Source organism: Chinchilla lanigera, unplaced genomic scaffold (assembly GCF_000276665.1).
Source record: "Chinchilla lanigera isolate Chin_1 unplaced genomic scaffold, ChiLan1.0 scaffold00004, whole genome shotgun sequence".
Lineage (NCBI taxonomy): Eukaryota > Metazoa > Chordata > Mammalia > Rodentia > Chinchillidae > Chinchilla > Chinchilla lanigera.
Genome location: NW_004955405.1, coordinates 33,571,073 through 33,592,766, shown reverse-complemented (window position 1 = coordinate 33,592,766; position 21,694 = coordinate 33,571,073). Strand labels below are relative to the sequence as shown.

At 38.8% G+C, this 21,694-nt stretch overlaps 1 long non-coding RNA gene across 2 annotated transcripts in view; it reads right to left on the bottom strand.

The window, feature by feature from the left end:
* LOC102013686 overlaps positions 1-21,349 on the bottom strand; it is a 28,823-nt gene extending 7,474 nt beyond the window's left edge. For both annotated transcript variants that reach the window (XR_259425.1, XR_259426.1), the window contains exon 1: positions 21,247-21,349. This is a non-coding gene — a long non-coding RNA (uncharacterized LOC102013686). The remainder of the gene's footprint in view (positions 1-21,246) is intronic.
* Positions 21,350-21,694: the final 345 nt, after the last annotated feature.

Genomic DNA, 21,694 nt, shown 5'->3' with positions numbered 1-21,694 from the left:
ACATAAATTACCACCTCTTAATATTTAGCATGTATTTCATTGTCTTATGGCTCCTAGGGGTCATAATTATGATTATCAAGGGCTAATTTACTAGGGGAATGGATGGAGTCCAAATGGCTCTATGACATAACTAAGAATAAATTTCTGGAATTAATACATGCTATCCATTTTTAATACTGTCATGTATCTCTATTTCAAAAAAAGTAGCACGACCTCGATGATTTTAAGTTATCTGACCCGAGGCTTTTAGTGATTTGCTGTCTCTATAAGTGGATATTAACCACAGCACACATTTCCACAGTCTAACATATCATCGGGCATGAGGCTCAAACATGGTGGCTTTGGGTGTATTCAAGGCTGGAGTTCTTCCACATCTCTAGCCTGAGGTATCAGTTTCGGATAGAGTGGCAGGAAGTAACTGCAGGGATTGGGAACCAGAGAGGAAATAATAAGCTCTATGCTGACTAATTGATGAAACTGTCAAAAAGATGAAGCAGATTAACAGCTGAGCAGGACTGTGTAAGTTTCATGGCACTAGACAAGTGTAAGGTGTTATCATTATTATTACTATTAATAATCTGACTCAATTTACAATGGCTGAGTTATAAATAGCTGGAAAGAGCTCTGTTTCAAATGATGATACATTCACTCCTCCATCACCCAGTTCTTGCTCTCTCAGCTTATCTTCCAGTCGGCATGAGTGACATGTAGAGTCTGTGCCTGCTTTCGTCTGCTTTTGTCAGTTTGACACAGTTGAATTAGACAGGAAGATCTTGGAGAGGATAAGGTGGCTGCAAGCAAATTCTGAAATTTTAAAAATAGGTGTCTCTGAATAGTAAGGTGGAAAGGTGTCTGCATATAGGAAGGTAAAGATGTTCTTTGTTAATGTGGCTAAAAACATGTAGCAATTACGGTAGGATGGTAGAACATTCTGGAAGCTCAATACCCACGCATGTCTCTGTTCAGATGCCTTTGTCACAAAAGGCAGGCAGGCACATGTCACAGTGATCTCCACTGTGTAGCTCGGCCACCTGAACTGTCTTCTTGAAATAAACAAATCTGTATCTATGTGTGTGAGGGTGCAGGACCCTTATGGTTGTATAATTACAGACACATACACAGCTACTCAAAAAATATATCATTGTAAGGAGTGAGGGCACGTTTACCAGAATGCTGTAAAACTTGACAATGTCATCAATAATCATTGGTGAGCCACTTAAAAGTAAAACTAGATTTATGAAAGTAGCTGTTCATTTCTCCACCATGGGAAGGAAGACTGATTTTAGCTCCTTAACAAATGAATGCAAGAATCTTTAGAATATTGCTATAAACAAAGCACAGTACACAGTGCTGAACAGGAAAGGGAAGAAATATAACACGGTCACGTAAAGAGTAGCACAGTTATAAGTAGAATGAGGGAGGTTTATATATGCTAGCATGGAATAATCATATTCCATATAGTAAGTGAGAAAGCAACTTGTAGAAAATTAAGTACTACATGGTCTCATTTACATTTTGCACACATACAGATAAGTATATTCACAGAAAAAAGGGAAAAACCCAAAAAATCCATTAATAATTGTTCTAACTTGGAAGGGTAGTGAAATTGGGACAGAAAGGGCAGGAGGTTAGAGGAGGGTTCCTTTTTAATCATTAAATTTGATTAGGGCTGCAGTTATTTTATAATTAATATTTTTTAATGAAAAGCCTGTAAACCAGAGCACCTGTACACATGGAACACCGAGTGTAATAAAAGTCTTCTCTAAGCAAGCTCACCATCTCTTTGTTGGTCCCAGAGTTCTATAAAGTAAATATTTTTTTAATTGATGGAACTAACACCTTTCCTGGAATACGGCCACTTAACCTTCGTAAGTACTTGAAAAGCTCCATCCGGGATACTATGCCCATGGAAACCCCAAATCTAAGGCATAGAAAGTTCTAGCAAATACATCATACTCTCACTCCACATCCATAGCAAACAGGCTCTTCCTTCTTGTTGTTAACTGGACACATGAAATCATACTCTACTTTTTAAAAACATTCCTAAAAACTTCAAATATAGAAAGAAAAAGTAGAATTTCATCAACCTTATATAATTCTTAATTCAAGTGTTTGTCATTGGTATAACCTAAAATTTTATTCATAACTGAAGTAAGAATGCCTCTTTATTTTCATGGAGATAAAAACAATCAAAGCAAAATAATTACCAATGGAAATAATGAGCTAAATGGGGAGTCAGGAAACTAAAGCAAGGGAACCAAACTCAGCTGCTGTGTGAATAAAGTTTTATGGGAACAGTGTCACACTCGTTTATGTGTTGTCTCTGGCTACTTTTCAGCCACAGCGAGGAGGTGAATATTCACCCCAGAGACAGTATTGCCCATGAAAGCTAAAATTATTCACTAAACTGGTTCAGTACAGAAAACATTTGCTCATCTCTGATATGTTTAAGAAAATTGGACCCTGTAGTTGTGAAGTGGGATATATCTGTGTATTTCCCATTTTGGTGTGTTCTCTTGGGGCATCTTTTTTTACAAAGCAATTCTAAGAGTGATTCCTTAAGGCATGTGTGTTTGTTCCCTAATACTAGAAGAACCAAAAATAGAGAATAAATAAATAGTATTGTAAAACACAGGTAGTGGGAATGTACGTGAGAGTGGCTTTGCAAGCAAAGTTTTTAAACGTGAACTCTGCCAATTCATTCGCATCCATGTTTGGCAAAGACTCAACTCTTGGGTTAGGTGTGCAAAAAAAAAAAAAAAAAAAAGACCAGATCCCACTGATGTGAACCTAATGGGCCTCATTTAAACCGTCTTTAAAAGTGTTTCTAATACTGTGGGCATTTCCCCAATTTCTGAATGTCTCAACTTTATCCTGAAAAGAAAGTGGCCAAAAAATTAAAAATTGCCTAAGCTAAATTTTTGCAAAACATTTGCATGGATATAGTAATGTAGCCTACTGCCAAAGATGCTCTGATTTAATTCTGCCTGGCAAATTGGCTGGGCTCTTCTGGCATTTCATTAACAAAAACTAAACCTCACTTTTCTTTCTGAGAAAATAGCATGTGTAGTATTTTTGGGAAAGCAAAGCTTAGCATGCTACATCTTGATATGAAAAAATATATATATTTCTGAAATATGGCTAAATAAAGTTTTAAAAAGTCATTCTCTGCATAGTAACTGGTCACTGTGGAAAATCCATGTCTTAGGTATATGACTGAATAAAAGTGTCACAATATATATGTTTAAAAATCACAGAGGACACACCTGTAATCCCAGCACTTGGGATGCTGAGGCAGGGAGTTCACGTGAGTTAGAGGTCAGTGTGGGCTACACAATATGTTTGAGGCCAGCCTGAACCACATAGTGAGACCCAGTCTCAAAAGAAGAAAATAAAGCACAGAGAAGCAATATCATAAGATAGTAAAAGAAATGATCTAGAAATTGAAAAAATAGATGCTTGTGACACCTTTATGTTTGTGAAACTTTTACACTATGATGCTCTGTACAAGCCAATAACTTATTAAACTTTAGCTTCTTTGGGGGTAATATATAGATAAAATGTGGGTGCTAGAAGAAATGACAAAATAAAGATACCTTTAAATCTATGAGGCAGTTACTATACCTCAGAAGGAATGAAAGCTAAAATTAAAGGATTTATCTATCATCTATCTATCTATCTATCTATCTATCTACATAACTCAATTTTCATCATCAGAACCGTAAAATATCTTTCCAGTTCTGTGCCAAATAATTTTTTAAAGAAGCCTGGAAATAGTGGAAAGAAATAAATTGCGAAGTGCTATCAACTGACTGCATAGCTCATATAAACACAAATTTGAAAACCATACAGTTAATGCAACTACTAGTTTATACACAAGATACTGATAGTGGCTAAGAATACCTGAGACAAGGATGGAGACAAAACACAAAAGAAAGATCCTGGGAGAAGGTGTTATACTTGTTTTAACTAAAGAAAGTCTAGCAGTGGATCCTGGGAGGGGGAGATGTGAGTTGGAAGAAAAGTGAACTATGAATGCAAAGATAGGATATACTGGATATGTAGAACCCTAAGCTGTTGCATGTCAGGGGAGAGCAAAATTGAAGACAGGAAGTACTTGATGAAAAGCTAGAATGTGGCTGGAAGCAATGGATTTAAAGTAGAAGGTAGGTTAGGACTCTCTTGCTCTAGATCTGGCAGGGCGGGGAAATACTAGAGGAATTTAAGCTTGCAAGCAGCGGGTCTAATTTGGGATGTACAGTGGGTGCATTTGAAGCTGACAAGGAAGAGAGAAGAAAGGCTAGTCAGTAGTGCTCATGTCCAAGCAGGAAATAAACCATTACTGGTGGCCGCAGTTCTGAACTACAACAGTAGTAGTGATGAAGAGCATTAGAGGTAAATATAAGAAATACTTATGACAAAACAGTAGCAGGTCCTGGTAACAGGCTTGATGCAGAAGAGAACAAAAGTGGGAGAGAAGAGGCATCATAATAACTCGGGGGCTTCTGGTTCTGATGAAGGAGTAGAGAGTGATGTCACAAAACATCACAGAATGAGAGCAGGGGCACAAGGATGAGGTTAGTTTCCCTGTGCTGTGTAGGAAGGTGCCTGGTAAATGAGGCAAGCAGCTGATATTGGAGCTGGAATTGCAGGAAAGGGACTTGACGTTCACAGAAAATTAATGAGTGGTTGCAAATCATGACACTGGATGATATTACAGCTTGAGGAGGGGTGGGAGGAGGAAAAACAAAAATAACCCAAAGATGAACTCAGGGAAAGAGGAGGAAGATGAGTCCATTGTAGACTGAGAAGGAATAATGAGAATCCTTTGGAGGAGACAGTGCCGTAGAAACCAGGGAAATGGAACCTTCAGGAGGAGGAAGTGATCAGCGAGGTCAGTCACAAAGATGTGGGAAGGAACCTATGTGAACACTGCAATTCAGAAACCATTATTCACTCCATAGTGAAGTACAAAGAAGCAGTAGATGGTGGGAACTGTAAAGCAGAGACAAAGAAACATCCACACGGTGTGCACATCAAGTCCTTGAGAGGTTTAAATGAGACGAGGAGGAGCGAGATCAGAAGGAAGATGGAGAGAAACCACGATCAAGGAGCCAGCGTTCAGGACAGAAGAAATGGGAACATCCACTTAGCCGACCACCATCAGAGCCGGAAGGCCAGCCCAGCTCCACAGCGGCTGGTCCACTCCCCTTTCCTTGTCACTTTGTCCTTTCTTTTCCCTGGCCACTCACATTTGAGGAGATTTCTGGGCACTTTGCTGGTCCTAGGATGGTAGCCTCTTTAGCAAATAAAACATGGAATAAGACGGACTCAGATTCATCATTTTCTTACTAAACTTCTTAAGGAAGTGAGACAAAAGGTAATTCATTTCTTAAGTAACTGCTGTCTTCTAAAAGTCTCATTTTCCTTTCCTGTTTAAGCCCTGCTCACCTCTTATTGTACTTTATAATAACACTTTTGAGATAGATGTATTATAAGATAAGCTCATTATAAGACATCGAAGATCAGGTCTGATTTTTTTGGTGACTGGCAATATTCGTCACCAGTACTTTTGTTCAGCTTAGGATTTTCTACACTGGGGAAGGCCTCTGCAGCACAGCTAAAAGAGGCTCATTTGGGTATGAATAGATATTTGAGCCTTTCCTGGCTCCATCACTACCTAACCACGTGACCTTAAACAAGTCTTTCTCCTGAGCTGTCTTCATTATACCTAAAACCAGGTACTTCTACTTCATGGTTTCCTCTTGCAGAATTTCCAGCTAAGAGACAACTATAACAAATAACCCAGTTACGTACCCCAACATCTCGGAAATTAAATCAAAATATGTTTCCTAGCAGCTGAAGAAAATATCGAGCAGTTCCAAGGTCATAAAATGATGGCATATACCTTACTAGAGAAACGCCTACTAATAATAATTAGAAAAGATAGCTCTACACATAAGCTTTTCTTTCTTCCAAATGAAAAGCTTATTTGACTCGCACAATATTTTCCTTTGCTTTCAAAGTCCAATACCAAGGGTTTGATGACAAATCAAAGCAGGATTGTTCCAGCTTTAGTACACATGCCAGCATCTCCAAAAGCAACGTCAGAATGACAATTTCTGGAGACAAATGATTCATTTCTGTTTCTGCTCTATTCACTAGCAGAACATAACCACAGTTGAGATTCAATCTGAGGCTCAGTAATACAAAATCTGTGCACTTGGTTGCCATACAGACAGCAGTTTCTCTCTGTAGTGTCTCCCTAGACAATGCCGAATAAAGGACCTCAAAGAACTCTGGAGTCCGCGGGGGATGGGGAAGGAGGGAGGTGGAAAATTAAAAAGTGCTTTTAGCTTTGTATAAATTTAACTAACGCATACTTGAGATCTTGGAGATAAAATGGAATAAATTAAATAGCAAAGAAATATCCTTCTTCTTTTTCTTCTTTATTCCAGAGACAGAACAGAAAACATGACAGTGAGCCTGTCTGGTGCCCTTCCTAGGATTTGCAAGGGACTTGCTCTGTCATGACTTAGCCTTGTTCCAGGGGTAAGATTTTCATCAGAAAAGCAGAAATTTCAAACAAATTTTAATCCCTTTCTATCCTTAACTGCTTCTGAATGCCCTTCTAAGGCACTGGAGGTTTTTGTTGTCTTTTGTTTTGCAAGGTTATTTCTCTCACGAGGACTGAACTCACCACCCTTTGTATTACATTGCTTTCTACAGTCTAAATTCCACACTTGTTCGTTCTCACCCGGCTTCTTGGGGCCTCTCTTATCTGGTCCTCTCATATTTAAAATTAAGACTCTTCACCTGCCTTTCTAAGGCTCTCAGTCTTCATAAATAAGCCCAGCATCAAAGTCCAGCAGATTTGCTGGTAGGCCCCATAGCCACTTCCCCCTGTGGTTTACAGACTGATAATTTACAAGAGCTTCGCTACCTTCCCAGTGCACATGGCACCTCGCTCCTCTACACCTGCTTCACTCCTTGGCCCTCTCTGATGGGTCATTCTCAGGCCAATCATCTCAGAGCCCACAGCATCCAACCATTCCTCTTTCATTTCAAACCTTCTGCCCCAGTGTGTTCTGAATCTGTATGAAAGTCTTCAAATCACTCTGTCTTCTCCCTCTGCTCCCTCAGCAATGCCCACCTAGTCTTCTGGAAGAAGTCGACTTTCCTAGAAACATCTGGAAGCCGAAGTTGCCATTAGTTGACATTTCTCAACCATTCTGGACTCCGCCTTTTCTTCATTACTTAGCATTCCCCTGTGACTTGAATGCTTCACACCTCCATGACTTCAGGAGTATTTTCTTGCTCTAAATTCATTATGCTTCTAAATCCTTTATTAGGTGTTAAACTCCTCAAGGGTAAGAATTATGCTACAAATCAATCTTTTGGGGTAGTGGCCAGTCATAGTTTTTAAAATGCGGAAAACCTAATAGTGACAGTGAAATAGAAGGTATTATGCAAATTCGCCTGTTCTTCCATGAGGACATAAATGACCAAATCATCGTGGTAACCACAACCGCACAGATTGGCTCCGTCTGCTCCCCAGTGAGTCCTGAAAGCACTAAGCCTGTGTCTTACCTTGCTGTCTGTGCTGTGGAGCTAATCCGACCACAGACTTGCCTTTGAAGTCAACTGGAACATCATGCATGGGTGAGCTCCAGGGAGCACACAAAAGAAAGAAAAAAAAAAAGCTGACATGTTATTCTTAACCAAAGGGACTGCGCTATTTCTGAGGTTCTATACACATGGGCATCCCACAGACCTCAGGAGCCTGCAGATGAGGTAGGTGCAGAAGGTAAAGTTAGCAAAGTCCTGGGAATGGGCAACAGATAAAGCCACAATAGTAGGAAGGTTGTCACTTCCAAGTAAATCATTCTTATGGTTTATTTTTTTCATTATCAAGAGTCCTACAGATGACAAACAGAAAATTCTTTAAAGCAATAAAACCGCTCCCTGAAAACGTGAAGCTCTTCTGCAAATGGCATCCACTTCTCATCTTAAGTATAAAACTTGCCTTGTAGACCAGCATTCAATTCCATAAAACAAGTGTTTGTCCTGAATCTTTACTGACAAGGAGTTACGCAACAGGTTGAGAGCACTATCACAGCTTCAAAGAGAAAAGCACAAAGCAACTCTTATAGCATGTAGTCCCACACAACCACTCACAAAGCACACTCGCAAACAGCATCAGTATGCAGTGTGACATCCTAGGTGAAATACACTTTAATACTACAGTATTAACACGGTAGCATTATTCTAATCCCAAGGCTAAGCTAAACGATGCTTTGGAAACTAACTTCATTATGTACACATCTTTGGATCCTATAAGTCCTTTTCTAAGAACAAATTATATTGAAATAAAAGATCCAAAACATACAGAGACTCACTCCTTAACCAGTACTTAAGTATTTGGGGATGGGTTCTCTTTCGTGCTTCAGACCTCTATAGTAAATGGTAGATAATATTAAAAATTTCCTTATCATACTAGTCATTATGGTGCCTGACATATGGGAAATAGTCCCCAAATATTAGAGGTATTAGAGTCTTTGCTTCAAAAGAAGAAAATATGTTTCAAATATATGAGGCATTTTGCCCATGGTAATACTAGGGCTGAGAGGCAAGCATGGTGGTGCATACCTGTAATCCCAGCACTCAGGGGGCTGAGGCAGGAGGATTGCTGCAAGTTTGAGGCCAGCCTGGGGTACATCATGAGTTCAAGACCAGCCTCAACTATGTATTAAAACTCTATCTCAAAAAAAAAAAAAAAAATAGTAGAGCTGAGATTTTAATATGATTTGGTTTGATTCTAGATCCTATCCACTTCTTGCTATTAAGATTGCTGCTTCTGAGCCTAGAAGTGAACAAGAAAAGGAAATACCAGCTGAGAAGATCCTCAAATGCCATCACACAAGGACGCCTGTATTTTAATGGCTCTCTCTTCAAAGTGCGTGCTCAGATCTCAAAATATTAGACTCTCAAAATTCAATGGAGACCCTCAAATCACAGGGTGCAAAACTCCAATAAAAAAATGGCAGAAACCAGGACGAGTCATTGTAGCCTAGAGAAATGAACGTTCACCTGAAAATCTGAAACTCATTAATTACCGAGGAGAAATGAATTCCCCGGAGATCCAGGAAAATGGCTCTATGCCCCGGGACAAGGCCTTAGGGCTATAACCTGGATTTTATATTTAAATATTTTAAGAGGAAGCCTAGGAAGCACATCTAAAAGCACCATTATTCAAAACATTTTGGTTACATTATTGGGGTAAAGACCTCCATGGTGGTGAATAATGTATGCTCAAGTTAAATTGTTATGAATAAGCCCATTGGGGATGTACCAAAGAGGTGTACCATCTCCTGAGAGCAAAGGATGCCAGGAAGCCTGCTCTAAAACACACTCACTTCTGAACCAAACTAAAGCTGAATTTGAGAGAGAGCTGGGCAGCATGATCCAGCAAGTGAAAGGAAAACTGCAAAGAGATGAATATACAGTTCAAAAATATTGATTTTCCCCAAATATTTTTCATCTCTTCTGATTTACAAATCTGATCATGGATCACACTCTCCAATGTTTAATACTTTTACCTTCTCAAGTTTTTGTTTTTTGTTTTTGTTTCTCTTTTCTGCAAACAGTGGAAGCCTAAACATGCACTGCTAGAGACAGGTCAGAACTAATGCCTCTTAGCCTCCTTTCCTTCTGTTCCACATCGCTGGGTGAGGAGTGGGTGGCCGGGGACAGGAATCCCATTGAATTTCCCAGCCATCCCTCTCACACTGTTGGGAGTTCAGAGGTGCCTTCTGCAAAGGCTATGCAAGGGTAATGCAGCTCCGGACAGACAGCAAGGAGGGGCTTTCCTTAAGTTGGAACGGCAAAGGCATTTCAGGAAGAAGTTGTGTCCTGAATCTGCTGTCATACCTGCTCAGGTGGGTGGAAGGAACGTTCTGCTTCACAAAGACCCTGAGCCCCAAGAGTGCCACATCCCAGAGGGGACACTACCACCTGTTCTCAAAGTGGACCCAGGAAGCGTGCTTCTGCCTGATTCTTTCCGAGGAGTGTCTAGGGCAAGGCTCTTCGTGTAATAGGGTGCTCCCTCGGGATGCTTAGTCCTTTGTCTCGCCCTCTCCCTGTCTTCACAGAGAGGACATCTATTCTTCCCTCCTTAGAAAAACGCCACAAGTGCCCATAGGAGATATCAGATAGGGATGCGTATACATTTTTCTACCCAATTTTTCCCTCTCTGGGTAGAGTGGACAGCAATAGCCAAAACTCTGCTCGCTACATAATACAAACTCCAGGTCCAGGGATACAGTGCAGTGGCACAGTGCCTTGCTTGGCAAGCGCAACGTCCTGAGTTCGATTCTGGGTACAAAAAAAAAAAAAAAAAAAAAATACAACCTCTACAAGATAAAAAAGGAGAAGAACTAAATCACTCATGGGCTTTTGCTAAAGGCAAAACTTTAAGACCTTTGAAGTGAAATTGCAAAAAGTGTTTGGCCAGTTGAAGTCTGGCTTTCTTAGAAAATGATGAGAAAGACATGGCTACAATAACACTGTTTTTCCTTATAACCCTAAAACGTTATATTCAAGATAAAAAATGAGAATTAAATCAGTTCCAAAGCTCCTTGCTTAATGTTAAGTTTATCTGGAATGATGTTTTTTGGCTGTGTGGGTAAGTGGCATAATTTTTTTTTTTTTTTTTTTTTTTTTTTTTGGTCAGCGAAAGAAGGATGGGCTGTGAATATCCATGAGCATTAAAGTTTCTATTTTTTAAGACAAGGGTCATATTGGGTAGTTCAGGCTGGCCTTAACCTCACTATGTAGCCGAGGTTGGCCTCAAACTCACAGTAGAGCTCCTGCCTCAGCCTCCCAAGTGCTGGGATTACACACCCTGATCCTGCATGTTAAAGTTTGAAATCTTTTCCATCACATAGAATGTACTAGCCCATCTTCTAAAGATAATAAGGAAACTGAAATATTTCAAAAGATAGATGCATAAACAACAATGTTAACTCTGTTAAAACCATTTCTCTTTATATTAATGTACAAATTTTAGAAGAATATCAAGAAGCATAACTAGGGTGACAATAAATTCCACTAATCCTCCAGGTCCAAAATACATCCATTGACATTTTGTTACAATCTTTAATAAAGGAAGGTCCTTGTAAGTTTTTATTGTTTAATTATTAAAAGTACAACAGAGCCAAATTTTCCAAAGTGCTCATAGAATAAAAATCTTGTGGTTTTGTTGATGAAATCAACTGAAAATCCTGAGATCCATCTAGCCTTTATTCTAAATATTCTTATTATTGTTCTTATACCACATAATCTGAACCAATATTTGTAGCCTAAAAGCTATATTTGATTGTTAATATTGCTTTCTACCTGTGAGGAAATCGCTTTTCCCTTCACAGTACAGAAGATAATTGCTGAGTAATTTCACTATATTATCCAATTAGTTCTTTATGGTTCTTTTTCTCTCTTCATTTATACTATTGTTGATGAGGGAAGGATCACACTGTCTCTTTATAAAATTCTTTACAGAGCCTTAGTAACACTGGTCAGATAAAAGCTGGAGTAGGGGACACTGTAATAATTACGTGAATGAATGATGATAAATCTTTCCAAAGTTGTGACAATAATCATGAACATCAGGTCAAAGATATATCAGTTACAGAGTATACACTATACCAAGTTTTATCCAACTTAGAGTGGAAAAAATAAAATTTCCTGGACTACATAAAATTTCTGAACTCTTTAAAATGTTTGTTTTTGCTTCATGTGGTAATGCATGTCTATAAGCCTAACAGTTGGGAGGTTGAAGCAGGAGGATCGCTGTGAATTCAAGGACACCATGTGCTACACAGTAAGTTCAAGACCAGCCTGAACCACGTAAACACATTCTGTCTCCAAAAAAATGTTTTTTTTTGATTCACAGGAAAGAACCAGAAATTTACTGTCACCTATACCCACGTATCTAACTGTATTTATACAACAAAAGTAATAATACCATTAAAGTGATAAATGACATGAAGAGCTTAAAGTGTTCATAAATATTAGAAATCCAATGAGTAGCTGAGTGAAGTCAAGTGGATTGAACTTCATGGCACTGAACTATCAGAATTAAGATGAATTCTCCCAAACCCTGGGTTCAACTATTTCTAGTGCTTTGAAAGTACCAGGTTAAAAAATAAAACAAAACTTTAAAAAGCCTCAGTCTCTAAAACACTGTGCCTGTTTATCCAGATAAATCTGTGCCGTATCACTTCCCTGCTTGTCAAAACTCTCTCCTTGGACTCAGTACAAGCACAACCTCACATGAGCATCGTCTGTCCCTCATTTCCGTCATGTTTGGTACACCCTCCGGCTAACTTCCTTGTCACGGGAACGGTCTACCATTCTCAATATTTTTTTAAATTAAAATTAAAAGCTGCTAACAAGAAACTATTTTTGTAAATGTCACCAAATGGAATTTCTTTTAAAGATCAACAGCATCATCATACAACATGTCTAAAAATGGAATGGTATTATTCGTGCGTCACTTACAGCCTTTACATATTAAGTCCCCAGCCAACCAACAAATCAGAGGCCTCCAGAAACTTTTTGCCTTTTTAATCTTCTGGCCAAAATGAGTTATTAACTTAGCATATTTACAAATATCTTCCTGGTACATTCAAATTATTATGCAATGTGAATTCAAATGAGCATGACTATACATCACATTAAGAGGCAATGCCTCCAAATGCATATGGATGTGAATTGAAGAAGGAAGGAAAGGCTTTATCTTTACAAAGAGACAGCATCCAGTTAATTGAGAGGAGAAAATCTTCCACCAACTTAACTGATTGGGCTTGCAGTGAAAAAACTGGCTGATTAAATATTTCCCTTTCCAACTGCATGTGGCGTGTTCTTATGGCAAATCACAGGGGCTAAATATTGTTCTCCATTTGTTGCTCTCAATTGTGCACCCAGGTGGCAGTGAGATACCAACAATTACACACTGTAGCTGAGTGCCAAGGTTCATGCCTGAAATTAGTGTCAGAATGAAAGGACCGTGAGAAGTTGGGGTTAAAGGGGAGACAAGCTCGTCCCGTGCATTTTTCCGACATCAACACAGCATGAGATAAGCATTTGGAGCACAGTTCAGTTTGGGAACTCACAGAAGCTGTTCAGCTGCTGCTATTACAATGCAGACAGTGGAAAGAGACCTTGTTTCTTATAGCAGGATGGCTCCAAGCCTTGTGGCCGAAACTCAACTAGCAAGCAGGAATTCTTAAAGAATGGAGCAGTTCTAGCGGCCTAAACCGCCCAAAGTTAGAGAGTACACACACCTGTTACACTCACTGGTTTAGGAAATGACTTTCCCAGCTTTTTTTACTCAGAAAAATTACAACGCCCTACATGTATAATAAGTAAAGTGCTATCTCCTTAAAGTAAGCCCCATATTCAGTTCTACATTTGCAAATCCAGTTATTACTGATAATAAAACAGGCTACAAATAGAAGTCATTATGTAGTAGTTGCTTTAAGAAATACCCACTTGGATCTCTACATGAAATAAAATTTCTGCCTTAGTAACTTGCTTTGAGAGCCCATGAGAAAATACCTGCATCTGCAATATCTATCTATCTATCTATCTATCTATCTATCTATCTATCTTGCGATTTCAAGACTACAATTTTTAGTACCACTGGAAAAATAAAATTAACCCTGAAAGCTGCTTGCTAACAGAGGAGACACACACTAGATATGTGAAGGTTGAATTTGGTCTTTATTGATAAAATTCCAACATGTAGTGTTAACTAACAAAACTTTATAATAGATCAGGAAATTGGTTTGGGGGGTACAGGAAGCTAAGCTGGCACCTGTCAGACTGTGGGCCTGAGTGAACACCACTGCACTTGTTTTTCAAAACACCAAAAGTTCACTTCATTTCAAACAAAGGTGTGAATGTTGGTAAAAGGGACATCTTTTCTATCAGGTGACAACTTACTCTATCAAAAATCAAAAACAGACTTAAAGGTAAAGATGACTGTATATCTATCTACATATTCCATAATAGGGTCTCTCACCTGAATGCTAATATTTTTAAAGGCATTGGGTTATGCATTTGGGAGTATTATTTCCTGTTTCCCTGCAAGCTCCCTACAGCTATCCTCCTGTCCTTCCTGCTTTCCCCTTCTGCCCTCTTCCCTGTCTCCAGTGTGTGCTAACTGTGTACCCTAGGGCCAGGCTCTGTGCTAGGCAGCAGGGCTCTTCTCCCAAACCTTCTAGTCTTAACCCCTTTTTCTCCCTGGCTTTCTCTCACTGTGGGTCCCCGGAGCTCCGCGCCAACCTGCCAGCTGGACACACCCACAAACACAGACACAACAAGGTGGGACGCCTCCAACTGCCTCAGCTATTGCAAATGTCATGAATCAAATGATCCATGCAAATAAAAGAATGTTTAGGATTTTGTTTCAAAGACAAGCTTCCTTTTACTCAGACCACCAGAGGATAGAGACTTTGAGGAAGCCGGGACAAAATTGTTCCTAGTGCAGGAATGATCCAAGAAAATCCAAAACAAACTTCGTGGCGGCAGTGAGAAACTTAGCCTTCCAGTGTACAATTTGCATTTAGTAACAGGCAGTGGTGCAGTTAGAAAGAAAGAGTGAGCTCAAATGATAACAGGTTTAAAAAGTTTGACATTTAATAACTGCACTTTATTGGCTCTGGAGAACCCCTGATGCAGAGGGAACTAACATAATGAAAGTATCACAGTAGTTCTGATACACCTTGATTCTAAAGGCAGTAAAGCTAAGGGCTCTAAGACCTGTTACAGCCACAACTTTCTATGGAGCTTCTAGAGCAAACCTAGAACAACACAGAGAATCAGAAATAGTTGTTGAAGGGTAGAAAATGAATAGAACCTAAAGTACTTAAGATTTCATTCATTACAGCTACTTACTAGCTTTGAGACTTTGAGGAAGTTACTGAACTTCTCAAACTTTTCTCAGTTTCCTCATCTACAAACAGGACAGTGATGTCACCTTTCTGATAAGGTGACTGAGAAGATTCAGTTAGAGAACAACCGTAAAGGGCTTAGCCCACTGTTTGGGATGTAGAAAGTACACGTTAGCCACTGATAATGATAACTAGAAATCCTCGAAACAGGTTGAGAAGCACTGGATGGAAGAGTTAAAAACAGTACAACCTATTTAATGTCTGCTGCCTTGTGGACCTGAATAATGGAGGCAAAGGGGTTGAATTTAGACAACATATTTATTTATTTATTTATTTATTTATTTATTTATTTATTTTTGTCTTTCTGAGACAGGGTCTCCTTATGCAGTTCAGGCCGGCTGTGAGCTCACTTTGTAGCCCAGGCTGGTCTCAAACTCACAACGATCCTCCTGCCTCAGCCTCCGGAGTGCTGGGATTACAGGCATGCGCCACCACGCCGGGCAGACAACATATTTAAATCCATTTCAGTAACATAGCTTTTTAAAGAATGTTTTGGCTATCTGATCTACATATTCTTCTAAACTGATATATATATAAATTTATATATATATATATATAATTTTAAGCCTTTTAAAGAGCAGACAAGAGAAATATAGGATGCAAAATGACAAGATTAGGAAGTGATTGGCTGATGATGTATGCACAACTAGTGAAATTTCTATAATACACAAAATCAGGCAAATAATATTGGATATTGAATTCATAGTGACTACTAAGTCACAAGAATATGGTACATGGTAGTCACTGAGTAATTGTTTGTTAAATGAATAAACAATTTCTAAATCCATATAGGAGGAAATTTTTTAAAACTAAGGTATTTGATTTCCGTGTTTCAATTTTCTATCTAGCAAATTGAATTCTTCAAATATTTCCTGGAAATCCAATATTTTAAAGATGTCTTCAGTAAACTATGTTAAAATCTTCAGGCTGTTATAATTAACTGCACGCCATATGTTCCGACCACTGAGTGTGACTTTATGTTCCTGCCTGTAAGGGAACCCAATTCTAATGGTATATTTCAGTATTTGCGTTTGAACTGTGACCTCAATTGTCAGAAAAATACAAGAAATTCAAGGGTTTATACAACAGAAGTACACTGTGGCTAAATAATGTCAAGAAACATTAAGGACATAAATGTATGGCTTATAGTTATTATTAAGGAACCAAAAAGTTCTATGCACTGGTGTAGTAAGAGAATCGTGAAGTCTAACAACTTCAGATGGATTCAAGGTTATTACAAGTATACACAGGCCATCTGTACAAAAAGAGATCATAAGCATCATTAAATAAATCAATTTTCACATACAGGCAAAAGTCTGAATAATTATTAGTGAGTGACGCAAAGGCGTCAGATTTTTAACACAACTCTTATTTCTTCAACTATTCTGGTATCACTTATACAAAAGCTACCCAAATGATGGCAATACAAATTAAAATTTGCTGTTGGATTGCAAAGATGATTAAATATGAAACCTCTAGATAAAATATGATCATGTACCCTTTGCAACATGTTGGAACAGCTACTGGGGTGATATCTTCACTAGCTATCTCAGAAGGCCCTGCCCCTGCAAGTTAACTCTACAATAAATGCCCTGGACGAAGTTGTGGAAAATAAGCTAAGATCACTGAAAAAAGGCTTTATTAAATTACACAAGGAACTTGCTATTACTGGGAAAATCCACCTACTAATAACCTCTCAAATAATATTCAGTATCTCAATGCTTCACACAAAATTTCTAATAAAATAAGTTTTGAGGTTCCCTCCCAAACTCAGACAAGCAGGCCAGATAGGTAGCTTTAACGTCAGTACAATTTTCTAGGCTACAGAAAAAAATTATGGCATGCCAAAAAGACAAAAACCAAAATTATAATAGGCAGAAATAAATTATCAGTAATCGCTCTATGGCAATATTTGGAAAGGTATATTCATTACAAAAATAAAGCAAACTTCAGGATATTTTCAAATATCAGAAGAAAATAATCAGACACGTGAGCTTAATTTTATTTTTATACAGGATTGCAGTAATGGCATGCTAATTCACTGATATTGTATTCTCACCTTAAATACTTTAATTATTTGAAATTGTATAAAATAGTTTTTTAATTAGTATTTTGAACAATGCACTTTGGAAACTATTGGCTTTGTGTAACTTGTATAGAAAACTGATGTAAGAATTTCATTTTGACTTACGTGAAAATTGATCTAATATGTCACAACTCCAGTTCCCAAAAGATTTTATTCTTTAAAAGCTGTGATTAGCTTTACTTGTGTGTACAGCTCCCGAAAGAACTGAGGTGCAGTGACGGTTCTGGTAATATTAGGTACAATCATAGCAAGTGTATCTGCCTGTACTTACGTATTCAATACAAATAGATACAACAACTGTACATTTACATGCAGGGTTTTTTTTTACTACTTAGTCCAATTTTAAATTTTAAAAAACATGCTACACGTGGAAAGCAAAGTAAAATCACTTTGTGATAGTGCTTGGTATTTATTCCTTCCATTCCCTCAGCTTTTCTTACTTGCATATCATCTTGGTTTTCCTTTTTAAACTATAGCTCAGCATATCAGGTGCTCCTTTCTTTAAGAAACAACTAATTATCCTCAGGAAATACTATACCAAATTAGAGAAGAAGCAACCTGGAAATACTGTCTGATCTCAAGAATTAAATGCAGTTGTTCGAGCTGAGATAAATGCCTGAAGACTTTTCTGAAATAACTTTTACATAAGGAGAAAATGACTTCCATATAAGAAACAATTACCAGGCACCATTATTAGCCCTAGAAAATGGTAAGCTAGAATGAGCAATAAAAACATTGTTTTTGGAATGAGATATTAAGAGAATAGCTATTAAAATATTTTACTCAATTTCTATTACACCTTAAAATGAAAGTCATCAAAATGTCATTATAGGCCTTTTCCCCAGATTCTTCAGAGTGAATTTAATCATTTCGGGAAATGGAACGCTATCCCATATTCGCTTAAGTCCTTTGAAATAATAGCTGAACAAAACAAGACATGAAATTTAGAAGACATTTTATATGAAAATATGTTCATATACACACATAGATACATACCAGGGAGTATCTGTCTTCAGATACCTAGAATTAAATATTTCTTATGAAATTTACCCTCAGCAAATATTACCTTCAAGAAGACCTGAAGGAAGAATGCCTAGCAAAGAAGCCACAAGTTGAACTGCGCAAAACCTCAGTTAACAAAGCCCTAATGTATCAGTCTAAGAAAAAAACTTTAAATAATGAATTATCTGAAAATTAATTCCAGCCACAATTATTACTTGCACACAGGAATATAGAACTTTGGACTGTTGCTTAACTAAAGAAAGCTAGGCATCAACCAAATAAGTGAAATTATAATAATAAAGGCATCGTTAGGCATTCTTCCCGAACATTCGCACTTTATGAAGAATTTTTAAGATGAAAGTGACCTTTGACATCACCCAACCCTGGCTTGTAATTTTCTGGTTCTGGGAATCAAATCTACATAAAATAAAGATTGTTTTTATTAACTTCCCAAATGATCATTTTCTCTAAAGAAATAAAAAGAAGCTGTGTATTTCCAAGGCTGAGAAAGAAACACGTGAAGTACCTGATCGCATTTTGTTAACAAAAGGTAGCAAAGCTTTCGCAAAAGACTTAACAATAAAATTCTCTCAGTGGTTCTCCTTATACCTTTTATATTAAAATAATTCACATTTTAATAGTCACATTTAGGAAGCAGTTTTCTAATGGTACTGGCGAGGCGTACATGAAACCGTCTGAAGACTGCCCCTTCAAAAATGTTGAATTTTTACCTTTCCATTCGAAGAGGGTGTCACTTCTTACGGCTCCCAGTGTTCTGAAGATACTCAGTGCTGACCGATTTAGAATAAAAACCATTAGCATATTACTTAAAAAGCCGCAGTTGGTGCTTATAAGCAATAAATGCCTTTCCTGATACCTATTTTCTCATCATCATCTTATTAGCAGAGTGTATGTTCCCTGCATCATCCATCAATTAGCAGTTTTTAAGGGGACAGGAAATGTATTAGGGCTCATCTGCTGAGCCGGGCTGTGTCTTCCATAGCCCTTAATCACCGCAGCTCCTCACTAACAGGGGTCTAGCATGGGAGGAGGTCCGGGGATCATGAAGTAGCAGGCACACAGAGCATTCCCGGGGGTCGCCAGTATTGGACACAACTTTCCTTCCACCATCCAGCCAGGCCCAGAGATGACAAGGGTCGCCTGCAGCCGAGCGCCAGTACAGCTACCTGATGGTGCCCTAGCGCTTGGTGAGGCAGAGGCAACACCTTCAGAGAAACCACTCCTGACTCCTGACTTCTCACTCCCTTCAGTCCAGGGCAGGCATCGGGAGAGGGCCGGCTCCCAAGGCAGCCCCAGCTAGAGAGAAGGTAAGGAAATGAAAGGCTTACCCTACCACCCTCAGTCCACCTAGAGCCGCAGCGGCGATCCCAAATGAAATGTTAAAGGACAAGAAAATGAAAGCCAATTTCCCCCACTTTGCTCCAAGTTTCAGGGGCCCTCCACAATGGAAGATAGCTGCTTGTGGAGAATGCCTTGTTCCATATCATTAACTCAGAACAAAACATATTTTTAGCGGGACAGCAGTGTTTACTTGTAAGAACTGATGAATTGGTCGGCACCATTTACCACTCGCAGACAAAGACTTTTAGCCACGATTTTGGACATAAATCAAGGTACATGATTCTCAATTTAAAAAAAAAAAAAAAAAAAACAGCTTAAGTCCCCAAAACCACAGAGATTGAGGTCAGACTGGCCATAGCAACCAGGAACAGAACTTGGGCCTCCAGAAGGACCTAGCAACCGATAAATGAGTTCAGATCTCTTTTCATCTCCACTGGTGTGAAAGCCAAAATTAAAAAGATTAGATCACCCTGCACCCATGACAAAAGGTGCCACAATGAAAAAGTCATTTCCAGCCTTTGAATCGCATCAAATAAATAACATTCATCCCTGCTATAATGAACAACTTTCAAAGTAAATTGAATCTCCATAGTACTGCTTTCCCGGGCTGCCTAGTATTTACATAACAATATATCACAGGAAGCTCGGAATGGGGCTTGTAAATGGGGAAGCCACATAAAAAACATCTTTAGCCCCGATTACTGTATATTCAGACTGCTTTCCAGTCCCCCTCATTTAAACAATGTGTAGTATCAGGAACATAAACAATGTCTTTAAATTGTGGGAAATGAAAGTTTTCAGTACATTTTTAAGTGCCTGGAACTTATCCTACTAGACTCCCTTTGTGGGGCATTGAGGATGTAAAAATTACTTAACCTCCTAAATGCATGCCCCGGACTCATTTTTATGACAAAGAACTCTCATCTATGTGTCCCCTTGCTTCTTTGTTCGTGAGAGCGATTTTTCACCCAAAATACATGCTGAGATTTTTTTTTAATACCTTTTAAAATGAAAATGCATTTCCAGATTGTTTTAGCATGTGGCGTACTGTCATTTCCTCGAAAGTACAGGATATTCTCCATTGTCCTAACAATGATATCTATGAAGTTTTAGTAATCTTTCCACACAAAGTGTTCATCCTGGGCAGTCTAATTTGGACTGAACGTCTCCTGGTCATTAAAAAAAATTAAGGACTCACCTCTTAAATCACATCGATACCAATGAACTATTGTACATACCCAATGTTTCAAAAGGAGTACGTTCAAATTAAGGCTGCAAAATCTATGGTATAACTGTGCCAGCTTAATCTTATCTTTCTGTGGCAGCTCACGTAGATATTACTGTTGGAACTCCACAGGGAATCTCATTAATTTTTAAAACCCTCTGACCTCAGTACAGTTGAATGTAAAAATAATTACAAATTAAGAATGAAAGAGCATCGCTTGAATTCTGCCCGGCCATATGCTTCACATTGCACAAAACATCACTAACTATCATCAAACAGAATTTTTTCCAGATATACGTTTCAACAGCATGATAAATATCACCACACAGACATAAAAAGCAGCTCACCCTTCCGCCAGCCCGGCTCACACCTCACCTCCGATGATAATTCCAGTAACACAAAGCCCCGAGAACACAGGTTTACGGGCAAGTAGGCAAGTGACAGCGCGCACGGTGCCCTCGCGGAATATTTCCCTACCAAGAGATTCGCCTGCCAGCACAATGTTTCAGCCACAAGCATGCAGAAATACAAGCGTCGAGGCTTATATATTTCCTTACCTAAAACTTGTCAGCAGCACGGGCTTGTCATTGTTGTCACCTCCAGTGCCCCCTCTTGCCGTCCTGGAAATTGGCTCGCTATGTTTATTGCTCTGTGCCTCACTTACAGCTGTGACACTCATCTGCCTGCACAGAACCTGGGAGGGGGAAATGAGAAAGGGAGGGAGAGAGAAAGAAAATAAGCCCGGAGCAAGAGGGAGGATGTGTGTGTGTGTGTGTGTGTGTGTGTGTGTGTATGTGAGAGAGAGAGAGAGACAGAGAGAGCAAGAGAAAGACAGACTAAGAAACAGAGAGAGAGAGAGAGAGAGAGTGCTGACTTGAGGCTGGGAAGCTAAAACCTCCGGCCAAGTCAAGCTTGAACAGAAATGATCAAAGCTCTGTCCTTCATCAGGAGAGTGGTCAGATAGGCTTTTTCTCCTCCACTGAAAAGTGGGACTGTCACTGGGGA